The sequence below is a fragment of the Macaca thibetana genome, chromosome 12 (assembly GCF_024542745.1).
Source record: "Macaca thibetana thibetana isolate TM-01 chromosome 12, ASM2454274v1, whole genome shotgun sequence".
In the NCBI taxonomy this organism is placed as follows: Eukaryota; Metazoa; Chordata; class Mammalia; order Primates; family Cercopithecidae; genus Macaca; species Macaca thibetana.
The window spans coordinates 98,732,778-98,747,716 of NC_065589.1; the positions used below are offsets into that span (position 1 = coordinate 98,732,778).

Sequence of the window (14,939 nt, forward strand, 5' to 3'; positions counted from 1 at the left end):
GTTACTTACTTTTTATTCTTTCACAAACAATACAAAGCCTCCCCCAACTGTTGTTTCTCCTTAGTGCTAACTTTAAGAAGTCATACATATTTCTTCCTGAACACCCAACAGTTTGGTATTCCGTCAGATGTTTTGCAGGGTTTTAGCAAGTCGTTACAGTGAATGTCTTCAAGAAGCAATACATTAGGCAGAGCACTGCAGAGACACCTGTAGAGATCAGCACACCTGCCCTCAAGCAAAAGACAGTAATTAGTTGCTCATCTTCCCTTGCAAACTTCCCCAATGTTGTTGTACATGAAACACATAGATCACAGCAGTGCTGTCATGAGCTCTGCACTGTTGGAGTTGTTTATGCCCATTCAATTTTTAATGTTTCTATAAGACATTTTGATGGGAGCCCTGAGCCCAAAGGGATTTGCATGCTTGATCAAACTTGTGATGATTTAAATATAGAAATAAAGAGAAACCTTTGAATTACTTTGACTGTTAACTTTTAGGACTGCGTTAGTGGAAAACATTTACATGATACTTGAGGCAAAGATGTGTTTGATCAACCTTCACAACTTTTTTGTTTCTTGACAGCAGGTATAGCGCCAGTAAATCTAAACAAGTTTTTTAATGCTTATAGATCCAAGTGCATGTGAATATCTATATAGCATGGTCTGAATATTTTAAAAGATGAATTTGTACCAATCACTTTTATTGAAATTAAACCACTGTCAAGTACCAACCTTTTAGTCCTGCCGCATTGTCGTATATAGTTTCTATTATTAAAGAATGAGATGATAGGTGATTGAACTTTAGTAAAATGCAGTAGTATATATGAATTGGATATGTTGGGGCCAGATAAATTATCACTTAAAGTACTTGGATGTCTTTTGATATCATTGTTTTAATTTTAACACTGTATATGGTCTAGATACCATATGGGATAAAAGCTAGTATTTTACCAAGTGACCTTTCGAGTCATTTCTAGCAGCTGGGATTCAGTTCTTTGATTGTATTAGTGAAGGTTATTAATAAACAGCTTCAATAGAGATTCATTACTGTTTCTTAAATTATATTGTTTGCAAAATGCTATCATTCCTAATATCATAGCAAATTCTCTTCACATTTATTCTGAGAAAAAAGTAACCCTAGTGCCTTGTCATTCAAGCATAGTCTGGTGGCTACACATACATGCATCTTAAATTGGTTCTTGGAGATAAATGGGCATTATGGAGTTGTCAGATTATAGTAAAACTAAAGAAGAAGATGTTATATAGCATTGGACTGTCACTGACAGAGTTAGAAACCTTAGATGCTAATAAATGCAGTCATCCCATTGTGCCTTGCAGTTTTTCCTCAATATATGGGTAGAATCTTCCTGTGAGTTTCTGAGCGTAGTTTCTGATTAGCTCTTCAACACAAAATGAAATGAATGATGTGAATATTTAAAAACTTACCTCTAGATTTTATTTTGCCTGCCTTAGCCGTATGTAAGCCTCAGTGCGGATTAACTGGGGATACTCCATTTGTGAGGTAATGATTATGATGCTATGCTAGTATGCTAGCGTAGACAGAATACTCTTATTTATTTATTTATTTGTTTATTTATTTATTTATTTTTCGAGACGGAGTCTTGCTCTGTCGCCCAGGCTAAAGTGCAGTGGCCCGATCTCAGCTCACTGAAAGCTCCGCCTCCCGGGTTCCCGCCATTCTCCTGCCTCAACCTCCCGAGTAGCTGGGACTACAGGTGCCTGCCACCTCGCCCGGCTAGTTTTTTGTATTTTTAGTAGAGATGGGGTTTCACCGTGTTAGCCAGGATGGTCTCGATCTCCTGACCTCGTGATCCGCCCGTCTCGGTCTCCCAAAGTGCTGGGATTACAGGCTTGAGCCACCGCGCCCGGCCTTATTTTATTTATTTATTTTTTTATTTAGATAGAGTCTTGCTCTGTCGCCCAAGCTGGAGTGCGGTGGTGTGATTTTGGCTCACTGCAACATCTGCCTCCTGTGTTCAGGTAATTCTCATGTCTCAGCCTCCCAAAGTGCTGGGACTGCAGCCACATGCCACCAAGCCTGGCTAATTTTTGTGTTTTTAATAGAGACAAGGTTTTGCCATCTTGGCCAGGCTGGTCTCGAACTTCTGACTTCAAGTGGTCCACCTGCCTTGGTCTCCCAAAGTGCTGGAATTACAGGCGTGAGCCACCGTGCCTGGCCTCTTACATTTTATATACATAACATTTTGGCTAGCTTATGCTTCATTGACTTTCAGGAATTTCATAACAGTCATTCCTAAGAATTGGTCTTGTCTATAGTGGCCTTTGGAATTCCTTATAACTTTATGTTAATGTTACATAAAACATTTGGCAGTCTGTTTCTTATGTAAAGCTGCTCCGTGTACCCTGAGTCAGAAGCTTACTTATCTTTTTATCCTTGGTACCTAGCTTAATGTGATCAGTCAGTGTTGGTTGGATTAGTGGATGATTGAAAATATTATGTAATGGATATGAATAGCCCATGGAAAAGGTAAAGAGTGGATCACAGTTAACACTTTTAATAATAGAAATAACTTTTTCTCCTGCTTGTTTTTTTTTCCAGCATAACCCTTGGTTCATATTTTTTCTAGAATAAGTTCCTATGACTTGATTTTAACTTTACATCTTTACTATCAGTTCATCAAAAATATTCTGTGAAAAAACATTTTATATTTTTACTGTACTAAAGTTAAGCTCTTCTTATTCTGAGTCACAATCTGGACCCATTTAACTACTTTAGCTTTATTTTCTATTGTACTATATTCTCTAGCTGTTGTTTCTCCTCCTGTGCTGGAGAAACTTTTTACTCCTTGTTTCAGGGCAAGTCAAACTTCTACTTCCTGGCATCATGCCTTGGTCTCTGAGCTCCAGTCTCATGAACTTCTGAGTTATTTCTGTTTTCCACCCCCCAGTTAAGAATGAAATCATATGTGCCCCTATGTTTTGCAAAATGGATCTATCTCCAGCTAGCTCATAACTTCATTGGTATGGTTCCTTTTTTTTTCTTTTTTGTATTTTAATTCTTTTCTTTCTGACATATGGTAGAATGCTAAGTACTTTGTAGTCACATAGTAAATACTATACACATTTACACACTAGGTAATATCTACTTTCATAGTAGCAAGATAAGCTTCCTCCTAAAGAAAGGAAGAAAGGAAGATGGACAGAAGAAAAGGAAGACAAAACAGAAGAAAGGAAGGAAGAACAAAAAAGAAAGATCAGCAAGAATATTTTGAGGAATAGGGAAAGAGCAGTAATTCTGGAATTTTAAAAACTTGAGTTTAAATTCTGATTCTGCTTACTAGCTTTGTAATATTGGATGAGGTTCATAATCTTTTGGTGTAAAATGGTAATAATATCTATCTGACAAACTTGTTGTAAGGGTTAAATTATATAATGTATATAAAGTGCTTATTGGCATACCCTGGCACATATTTGATGTTGAAGCAATGGTAGCTAACTCTTTTATTTTGCATGTGAGGGAGGAATTTTAGAGAGCTGACCAAGGGTCATATAGCTAGTAAATTGTGGAGAGAGAATTGAACACCAGGCCATTCTTACTTTAAAGCAGTGTTTTTCAAACATTAGTGCATCTGAGAATTATCTGAAAGACTTGTTAAAACACTGGGACCCACTCCAGAGTTTCTGGTTCACTAGGTCTGGGGTGAGGCCTGAGAATTTGCATTTTAAACATGTTTCCTGTTGCTGTTGCTGCTGCTACTGGTCCAGGGACCACACTTCGAGAACCAGTGCTTTCTGGCATATTTCTCAACTCTAGTTGCACCTAAGAAATCACCCTGAGTAGTGTCTATAAATTATTGATGAAACCAGAATCTCTGGTTATGGGCCTAAGTGTGGATTTTTAGGTTTTTGTTTTAAGCTGTCCAGGGAATTCTAACGTGCAGCCAGGATAGGAAGCACCATTCTGCCTAAGTGAGGCTCTTTGCAGTTTTTTCTTAGAACTGGGTATTAAGTGAAGCAGCTGATCCTGCACCCTCCTGGATGCTCAGTGAGGCAAGACCTCAGTACTGTGTTGTTTTTATGCTGTTATGTTTTAAAACAATTGCTTCGGCCTAGAATCCTTTTACTGTTTTAACCTGTTCTACTTGTTTTTGTGGACTGTTTGCATTTCTCCATCTTCACCCTCAATGTATCCTGAATGCCTTCATCAATCTCTAGGGTGGATTTTATGTTAATATTTGGCAAAAGCAAGTAATTCCAATAGTTGACTTGAAGTATAAAGTAAATAAAGGAATATATCTAATTTTTAAAAAAGCAGTCACATTAACAATTTAGTATACTTTCAGAGTTCTGATTGTGAGTTTGTTCTTCTTTCTGAGATGCTTTGGGAACCTTACATTTTGTTTTAGGGGACCCAGTTATTGGTTAGAATAGGTAATGATAATCGTGCACCCAGAAGTGTATAAGTAAAAATGTCGTAGATTAATTGATAAAGGAGTCTTTTTTTCTTTATATGATTCAGTTGGTAAGTATATACAAATCAAGGCATGAAATCATTTACTGGATAAGAGTGGGCAAAATACCACATAATTTCATTAACCTTTAAACAATGAAATTATAAATCCATATGCAAATGTTTAAGGTTATCATTGCCTATCACCCCCTTTTGATTCCTACAGACCGTTAATTCTTCTCTGTCCTGCTGGGTCTTATTAAAACTTCTGACTGATGTACTTTTATTAAAAGGTTTAGAATTTACCAATTTAAAACACTTGCTTTACACTATCACCTCTAATTTAACTAGGCCTATTAAACACTGTATTTTGCAAAGGGAAAAAGTCAATTGCTGTTTCTTTAAAAAATAATAAATTGAAATGAATTTTAAACTCTGCTTAGAGGTGAGCAACTGCTATATACTACTAGGCCTTTTGATAGCTGATTTGTTCCTTTAGTATGCAAATTTTAGATTTACAGAGATCTAGTGCTTTTATTTAGGAAATATGCCCAGAGGCTAGATTGGTAGGCTTTGGGGAGATAACTAGTTTGGTGTGAAATAAATAGTTGTTAAAAGATCACATGAATTGGGTCCCAGAAGATGAAGAGTAGACTGAGACAGATTGAGGAAAACTGACTGTACTTCATTTCATTTGGCTATACATGTCACTGAATTAAAAATGAAGACAATGAATGATGGCAACACAAAGCAAATTAATGAAAATAAGCCTTTTTTTGGTGGGTTTTCTGAAAAGTTCTGTCTTCTGAGCAATTTAAAGAAACGGGCTGAGTACACCCCTAACCAAAGAAGCTTGGTCCACATCATTCTGGGAGGCCAGCCTTTTAAGAGATTTTAGCTTTAGCAGGGAGGAAGGAATGGGTCAACTCCCCTCCCACCCCCCGCCTATCAAGTCAGCAGCATCACTTCTGGTTAGTGAGATGACAGATGTCATAGAAAACCTCACATTCAAAACTAGAGGGCTCGGGGATGCTAGCTTAGGTTGGCAATTGTAGATATTCTGGCTTGCAAGTGTTAAACAAATAATAATAATAATAAACTTTTAGCTTTGCGAAGTTAGTTTTAAGAAGTCGTACACTTGTTTTGTAGCACTGCTGTTTTGGAATCTCTGACGTCCAAACATTTATTTTTCCTTAAATAACTGAAAAATAGTGAAATACATTTCTATATCGATAGCTTATAGAATCCACTGTGGTTTTATTTATTTATTTATTTTTTAACAGTGCATATATCTGTCTTTTTGGTTGTCTAAGCAGTTAGGCCATTAAGAAATAGAATATTTGAATAGCGTTAGCATTTGAAATGGTCTCTGTATGCCTATTTGTTGTATGTCTCTGGTAGTAGAGGTGCAGAGGACATGGGTGATGATGATGTATGAAGGTGGGATGCTAGATTATTTCATTGAGGCTGGAGGTTTGTAATCTTGTTATCATTAAAGCTTCAAAGAGGTGTGGTATGTAGGAGTAGGAGTGCCAATGCCACAGTCTAGTAGAGTGAGAAGTGAGAATAGCTAATTGGTTCTTGCCAGCCTTAGCAATAGTGGTTTTGGTAGAGTGATAGCTAAGGAAGCCAAGTTATGGTAATTCAAATATTGAATGGAAGTTGAAGTGAAAACAACGAGCTTATGTTATTATTTTATGAAGTTTCACAGGGATAGTTGGTAGGGTTGGAAGAACTGTTATTGATGAAGGAGAAGAAACCAGTGGAGAAGAAAAGGAGAAGATGGATAGTGCAAGTTCCTAGAAACAGCATAAATGAATAGGACTCATAGTATAGGTAGAGGGTTTAGTAATGGAAAAGAGTGTCAACCATGAGATAGGAATGAAAGTGTTATGAGACAGGAGAATTTGCATATGTAGAGTGGGTTCTTAGTTGCAGACAATAGCTAGTTTGAGTTGCATACAGAGATGCATCACATGCTACTTAATTTGCAGAAGTGCCAAGGAACCAAAGTTGACTGTGAATAGCAAGGAACAGCACAAGCCATGAGAAACATCCCATGATACGATTCTAGTAGAAACTCCACTGCCATTTGCTACTTAGCGCCTATGAGACTAGGGATCATTTAGTAGCATATCTACATACATGGTTGTTTCAGAAGAACAAAATGCCTTCACTACAGAATTTGATCTCATTTGTAGTTGGCTACTTCCTTGATTTGCTCATTTCTGCTTTCTAAATCTTGAATGGATTTGGTTGAACCTGGGTTCAACCAAAGGCATGATGCAAGAGCATCTGGGAAATGTTTTCAGCTTGAACTTTGTGAATACAGGAAGTTAGAGTGCATGCTAGAAAGGGATTGCAGTGCAGTCTGGGTAGTTCTGGCTCTTGGTCTTTCATGAGCTGCAATCAAGATGTCAGCCAGAGTGACATTCATTTGAAAGTTTGACTAGCCCGGAGGATCTGCTTAGAAAATGGCTCTCTCACGTGGCTGTTATGTTGATTCTGGCTATTTGGCAAGATGCCTTGTGTACCTTTCCCTAGGATGGCTTGAGTGTCCTCACAACATGGCAGCTGGCAGCTGGCCTCCCCCAGGAAGATCCAAGAGAGTAAGGAAGAAGCTCTAATATCTTTTAGGACAGACACTGTCACTTCCTCTGCATTCTGTTGATCACTCAGACCAACCCCGATATGAGCAAAGGGAGTACACAAAGGCGTGCATTCCTTGAGGTGAGGATTATTGGGGGCTGTCTTGGAGGCTGGCTTCCTTGTACCCTCTTTTCCCCTTTCTTTGGTAGCACAAGTTGATCAGATTTATCTGTAGAAGCAAAAAATGAAATTATTTTAATAGAATGAAACTTGACAAGAATTTGGATAGAATGTGGTTCTTTATATTAAGGGTACATAGTGTACAGTATTGTCAGCCAGATTTTAAGGAGATAACGAAATGCTGTTCATTTACTTGTTCTCAGGTTTATATTCTACAAGCAGAGCTTGTATCATAACATTATCATTCAGTCGAGGCATATGTATTTTGAAGTGTAGAGATAATGAGGTAGTGATACTATCTTCTAGAATAACTCTTCTGTCTTCATCTCTGAAATTCACTGGTCTGGCTAGCTGTCTCTAACGTCATTTCCTCGTCTCAACTCTTTAAGACCCTGACAGACTCTGAGATTGTAGTGAAGATTTCTGTGACATGCTGGGTGGGTATAGACTGCTCTCTCGTGCCTTGGTCACATCTTCGTGTTTATTTTTTCATATCATGTATCACAAATTGAAATGATGTTGCTGATATACTTGTTTGTCACCCTGCATCCTTCTCCCACTCCCCAAAGTAAAGCTCCAGCAGAATAGGGCTTTGTTGACTTATTCACTGCTGAGTCCTCGGCACTGAGTGCAATGTATGGTAGATGCCCAGAAGGTGATTGTCTAAATACATTATTTTTTGAGAGTATATAATACATGATTATTATTTGAAACAGGACACCACAAAAGGTAATTTTCTAATGCACAAGGTAAGTAAAGGTAGAGGTCCGTTTTCTATAAACCAAATGAAAAGAAAGAATGAATATGTTTGGCTAATTCTGTAATTTTTTATGTAAACTGTTTTGGAGCCACATTTCCTATTGATTTGATCACACCTTGTTTTTTCTTGTCATAAATGGTCCTTTTTGGATGAGTTACAGTGTGAGTTCTGGCCCTGTCAGAATTGATATTCCTAGGAATCCTGACTTTAATATACACAGAACAGGAAAAGTCATGATAGGCACCCTTGGGTATATATGGTAACGTGTTAGTTCTCTTCAAGACTGTGCATGGCTTACAGGGATCACAGGGCTCTGTGAGTTAAGCAACAGTTTAAACCTGATGTATTGCTCTCCCAGAAAGTAGTATTCTTAAGGTATTTACCCCAGATCTGCAAGTGTCTGTGTTTCCCGGGGGGGGAATCCCCCAAACCTGGAATGCTCATCCATATGCATTCCAACCTGCCTCTGAGATGTTAGGCAAGCCTCAGCAGAGGTTCTTGACAGTTTTTTGGACTATGGACCTTTTGGCAAATCTGACAAACTATTGACCTTCTCCCAGAGATACTTATTTACATAAACCCACCAATTTTACATATATCATTCAGGAGAGCATAGATTCCTGAAGGCCATCCAATGACCAAGGCTAAAGACCTAATCTGAATAATTATTATTATTATTAAGTTACAAATGATTTGGAAAATCTCTGCAGAGACTGAAAATCTCTTATTAATTAAGAATAACCTTAGAATCACTCAGAACATTTCTGTTCTTGCACATTCTTCTCCCATCTTGGAATATCCAAGAGCCAGACTAGATCATCCAAATTAGCTCTTGACCAGCTCAGGATTGAGAATTCAGGCTGGGTTTATTTTGAAGGTACTAACTATGTCTTTTGTGATCTTACAGGTATCTCTGCATTAGCCAGATTGGACATATGTAAAGGGACATCAGTATATCTGGATAATCAGGTAAGCAGATGGGACTTCATTTTTATATCTCCATCAATTCAGTCCTCTGGCAGTATGTGGGCATTTTCTATCATGTCTCGTTTACTGCAGTGTGGGTCAGTAAGATGATTGATATTTCTAAAGAGAAGGAAGCAGCCTTTTTTAAGTTTCACCAGGTTATTTCCCTGCTGCTTAAAGTCAGATTTCTTTATTTTTATCTCATTATTATTTCATGTATTCATACATCTATAGTAGACAATAATTCTCTACTTTTCTTTTTATGTATATTCTTTGGAGAGTTGTGGACAGCTCTCATATTGTTCTTTGGTTGTCAGCCAAGTTATAGACATTTAACTCCTTTAATCTTTCTTTGTAATTGAGTTAGCTTGGCTGCTTTTTCCAGATTTTCCCCTTGTTTTATGGTACCATTAATAAACAGAAAAACAGTCTATTGCCTGGCTTCTTCTACACCTTTCGTTCTTTTTGTTTTCTGTTTTTGCCTCGTATTCCTTGTTGAACTAAGGCCAGCCAGACATCATTCTCTGGACCACTTTGGCACTACATGAATGCCTTGCCTGCAACTATCAGTGTCCCATGCAGTAATGCCATCATCAGTATGTCCTAGAGAAAAAAGAAATGTAAAAGGCGAGCAGTGAGGAGCAAAATAATGCATTCTTTAATTACATGGCAGACTTACCCTTACCACCCAAAGTAAATCATTGTACCTGAGCCCTTTAACACAGCTTTTGTCATCCTGAAGCGCTGTGCATGGGCACTAATTTGAATAATAAGAGAAGCGTGTATATAGTTTGAAGTTTGCCCACTGTTCTCACTTGATTCCTTCCCCATGTTCTCACTCCCCTACTGCCTTTCTCAACACGGATCGTGACTTGTTATCAGATTCTGTGGCCATGAACAAAACTGGGCAGGGGATCATTTTGCCGGAAATTAGATAGGCTCAGGTGGTAAATGCTCCATGTCTCCATGTATAACATCTGAGGCAAGTGCTTTAGTTCTTGCTATTTCTGTAACAGCTATTGGTCTTCTTTTAACAGCTGATTCAATGGCAATGTGCAGGAGGAAAGAACTAGTAGATGTTTGGTGCTATTTATCAACACTGTATTAGTAGCACAACTTTTTTCCCCTCTGATTGGCAGGGAGAAGCATACTGCTTCTAGATGATGCTGAGCTTAGTGTAAAATATGCCAGCATGGGATCTGAGCTTGTCACAGTTCATTCTTTCTTTTCATTTGGTTTGTAGAAAATGGACCTCTACCTTTACTTATCTTGTGCATTAGAAAGATAAAAGGTGATACATCTAGGAGCTAATGGCTTATTGGTGTCTTTTAGTCACCAGATTCAGATAATATATTTAGTTGAAGGTTACAGCAGCACATACTCGGCTTTCTCATTTGTGTTAGCTTCACTTCTAGTACAGAATTGAATAGGATTGAAGAGACGGTTTTCCTGTTTGTGTCTGTGGCAACTTTTTCGATGATTTGTGGTTTAATTCTTTAAACATTTTTGATCACTTATCACTTCTTTCTCTGTGAAGGCTTAAAGTATTCAGATTCTAATGTTATAGTCTTTTCATCACATTATTTAATTTTAGAGAATTCAAGGTCAGAATAGCAGCTGACATAGTTGTCTCTGAATAGTGACCTAAAAATTATAATACTACTTTTTTTTTGGCCTGGATTTTATGGTCTGCCTTCGTGGCATCAGATTTTAAATAAGATTATGTGGTTGTGAATCATGTATTTCTTGGTCTCTGGCCTCTTAAACAGGTAACTATATGACTTGGACCCTTTTTAAGTCTGCTTTTAAAAAATGTTAATCTCTCACATGGCTTTTAAACTGTTGACAGTACTGTACTTGACATTAATTTTGTTAGGCAGTTAATGCATTCTTCGGCATAACTTTGTTTCTTGGGTCTTTTCAAGACCTGTCAAAGAAAACAAAATGCTAACCTGACTTTAAAGGGGCAAGAAAATCCCCCCCAAACTATATTATTCTTTGTTCTCTATGTGCATCAAAGTGACAATCCCACACTGTCTCAATTGAGGGAGTCTAGCACAAAAATGAAAAACAGCCTGGCACTGTTATAGGCTTGCAGCCAAAATGTTTTGTGTAGCTTGGTTCTGGCAGTGGTTTTTGTAAGGCAGAGGGTCTACCCTCACAGCATCACCGAAGGAAGGCAGGCAGCCTTAGTGTTTCCTACTTACACTGTTTTTTCCCCTCTTCTCTTCCTCTTTCTTCACACAGACCACCATTGTGAAAAGAAATATTTTTTTCCTGAAATAGAAATATCATTCCCCTTACAACTTCCACATTTAGTAAATGGCTTTGTTCCTTATAGAAGTTGGTGCTAAATTTGCCTTTTCCACTCTCTTAGGTATTTTCTTTACAGTTGCATTTTTGCTACTATTGCTAACTTTGGTCATGTTGACACAGTATTTTTGATTGGTTGGAATCTTGTCTGCTTCAGAATTTATTATTTGAATGGAAACTTTTGAGTATTATTTGCCTGTATTATATGGATTTTTATGCCAAGATACTCTTGTTGAGACCAAAATGTCTGCCATTGTTTTCTATTTTTGTCTAAAATTCAATGTCAGTTCATATCTTTTACAAGTTGCATACTTTTAGAATGTCTGATAAGTCTTGGTAGATAAGCAAGTGAACTTCCATTAAAATAAAGGGATGTGCATTTAAAATATTTTTCCTTTGAAATAAAAAATGCAACGTAAAACACAGAAGTGTTTTTAAGTTTACCAATTCTCACAAAATTATAGTTAGTGCCCTACCATTAGGAGTGTGAAAATGTGGCATAATGAGTTTTAAATAGAGATGATTTGAGCAGGAGACTAGATTTTCACTATGAGCAAGCATTCTATGAAATTTCGTAGAATGTTCCACACAATGTAAATATGTTTTCTGTTGTATTAAGCAAAACAAATGATTTACTTTCTAGTGATCTATTTTTAAAATTAGATTTTTTAAAGTGATCTATTTTAAAAATTAGTTTTGCAATCAAGATAAGAATAGTTAATAGGCAGAATATGTTTTTATAGGAGGAGATTGATATTATTTTGACTGATCTTTATTTTAAAAATTGTCAATGATTTTTGGCAATAAGAAAATTACTTTGAGAAGAAAAACTCATGTATTTTTGTAACAGTGTAACAAATGTGACTGAAAAGGAAGCAAACAGTGGCTTGTATTTGAATTATTAATGTGAAACTTTTTTATATGCCATATATCCCGGGAAATATATCTATTATGGGTACTGTAAGATAAAATTGTGCAATCTAACAGTTGTTTCTTTTCTGGGGATTTATTTTTAATTTAGAAAACGCTTTAAAATTATTAAAAGGATTTATAAAACAGAGGTGTATCAGCCGTATGCATTAAATAAACTCACCTGTTGTTTTCTCTCATTCCGAACAGGCTCAGCAACATGTTGGTTCACTACTTTAGCAAAACAAACAAATACTCCAATTGCTTTGTATGCATAATGCACATGTAATAAATGCTACAATTTCCCATTGCTCCCAATGCTATCTTTTTAAACTTGCAAAGTGGCTTTTTTTATGCAGAGCTACTAAAATGAATCTGGGTGGGATGCCTGTTAAGTTATATGAATTAAATCTTTCGGTCAACATTTTAAACTTCTGAATTCTGAGAGTTTTGCGAAGGAATGCCAGTGAAACTTTTTTCACTCGATCCAGTTAAGTTCATGACTGTCTTGAATCCCCTGTGGCAAGGTCTGATAATGTTAACATTAGCGAGTAAAGATAACACACACACACAAGCCTCTTTCATTCTGTGTATACTGAATAATGTTTATTGCATATTAGCCACTATTCAGTGACTTTAAATACACTTTCTGCAGTAGTTTAATTTTTATTTGCAGTGAAGCTCTTTATTTTTTCTGTGGTAAGAATATATCTTTCAGTGATTTAGGACAATGTGAATTGTTCTATTTATTTATTTATTCTAACTACACACAGAGGCATAGGAGAAATATTGAAGAGCCATAATGTTTAAGCAGTTTTTTGGTAAATACGGTTGAGTTTTTCATTTTTGTAGAATAGAATTTATAGACAATAAATTGTATAGTTTTAATTCAGAACACATAGCAAAGCTATTATATCTTTTTAGTTTGACATTATATATTTTTAAGGAACATAATATAGTAACTTAATCATTATATTTGTAAAAACACGGAGAAACACATTTATTAAGAGGTAACAGCAAAATTGAATAAATACTGTTGATTATTTTAACTAGGATTTTTCTATATTAAGTACTAAGTTTATAATTATAACTAGTACTTCATTTTCATTTGAATGTCAATATAGATTTCAAAGATGACTGTCGGGAAGATGGTTTGAATGTCTTGTTTGATATCAAATATTGGTAATGTAATAACAAATAGCGATTTTTAAGTTTATGTGGTCTAAATATGAGTAATCTTCCCTTAAGCATACGGTACATACTTTAGTGTCAAAATTCAATAGATAGTATTGCATGAAAGGGTACATGTTAATTTCCTCTTAATTTTTGATACGTTTTAATTTCTCCCACCCTCTGACGTATTATTCTGTAGAATACTTTTACAAGTATTTCATGTGTTTTCTATGGCATCTCACACTGCTCACTTTTTATCTATAGTACCATATGAGTTCCTCCTTTTTAGGTTTACACTGCATATTTTAAGCTGCTGATAGTGTAAGTAGATTGCAAGGTAAAGTGACATTTAGCTTTTTGAGTTAGCTTCATTTTTAGCATGAGAACAGGTTTTTTTTTTCCCCTGTCCTAAATCTCATATTTCCCATTAAAACAATCTTACTAACATTGAACAAAGAAATTTAGGGATTTGGCTAAAGCAGCACTTGAAATGCATCAAAAAGTGGCTACTACAATACAATTTTATTAATGAATGATCTACATTGGTTCCAGCTGTGTCCATGTGATTAGGCCTTCACCAGGCAACAATGGGTATTTCCCTATTGCTTTTATTTGATTTCCAAGAATGTGTCATCTGTTACATCAGCCTCTGCCAATATGCCCGTGTAAAAGTGTTTTTTTTTTTCCTTCTAAATTTCTGAAGTGTAAGTTGAATACCCACACATAGCCCTGCTGAAATATTGTTTCTATTGAATGGTGGCCTACGTTTGTATGCCTGGTGTTGCATACCAAAATCTCAGAATGTAAATTAAAGTAAATGTTTATTAAGTTTATCAGTAAATTTTTGGAAGTGTGGTTGCCTGGTAATGCTAAAGATAGACTATTTTAGCTTTTACATTTCCATCTTCATATTTTATTACAGTGGTATAATGTGTTATAGAGGTGGACAAGCTTGCAGATTGAAGTGGGGATCGTCCAGATTGTTCCCTTCCCTGGACCATATGGTATAGTTCTAAAAGCCTTTTGTATGCTGTCTGTTCAGTTTATTGTAAACTCAATCTTTAGTGCACCTAAAAAGATAACCAAATAAAAGTGAGCCTTAGAAAACGGACTTCATATCATATAAGGACCCCAGATATATATTTTTGAAAGGAGATAACTGAAAATGAAATTGAAGTTGAGATGATATTATAAACAAGGGAGATTTGTCGTTCTCTGATTTTTTTTTATATCACATGGATTTTTATAGATTGTCTTTGAATACTGCTTTTAAAATGAAAGCATTTATGTTATGTGACTATAGTTTTATTATCCTTATTTATCCCATTCTTAGAGTTTCAGGAAAAAGAATGTAGCATTGTTCTGTTTTACAGAGGAAGTCTCTACCTGTGACTGATGGTAAGGAATATATAAACTGCAGGTTTTATGAATACGTGGATTTTTTGACTTATCTTTGTGAGAATTAGGCTAGATAACTCAGTAATTTCACTCTGTGAGGAATTAGCTATACCCAGAGTTGAAAGGTTTCTAATTCTTGTTTGTTTTCCTTTCTTCCCCTACCCCTAACTTAATATGTTTCTGTAATTCTATTTTAGGAAAATAGAGTAAGAGATTGCTT

General features: G+C 36.1%; 1 protein-coding gene across 15 annotated transcripts in view; it reads left to right on the forward strand.

Moving 5' to 3' along the window:
* Positions 1–14,939, forward strand: part of GTDC1 (glycosyltransferase like domain containing 1) — a 388,620-nt gene that overhangs the window by 90,794 nt on the left and 282,887 nt on the right. For all 15 annotated transcript variants that reach the window (XR_007718269.1, XM_050751726.1, XM_050751725.1 and 12 more), the window contains one exon: positions 8,868–8,929. The gene's annotated coding sequence lies outside the window, so the exon portion shown is untranslated. The remainder of the gene's footprint in view (positions 1–8,867; positions 8,930–14,939) is intronic.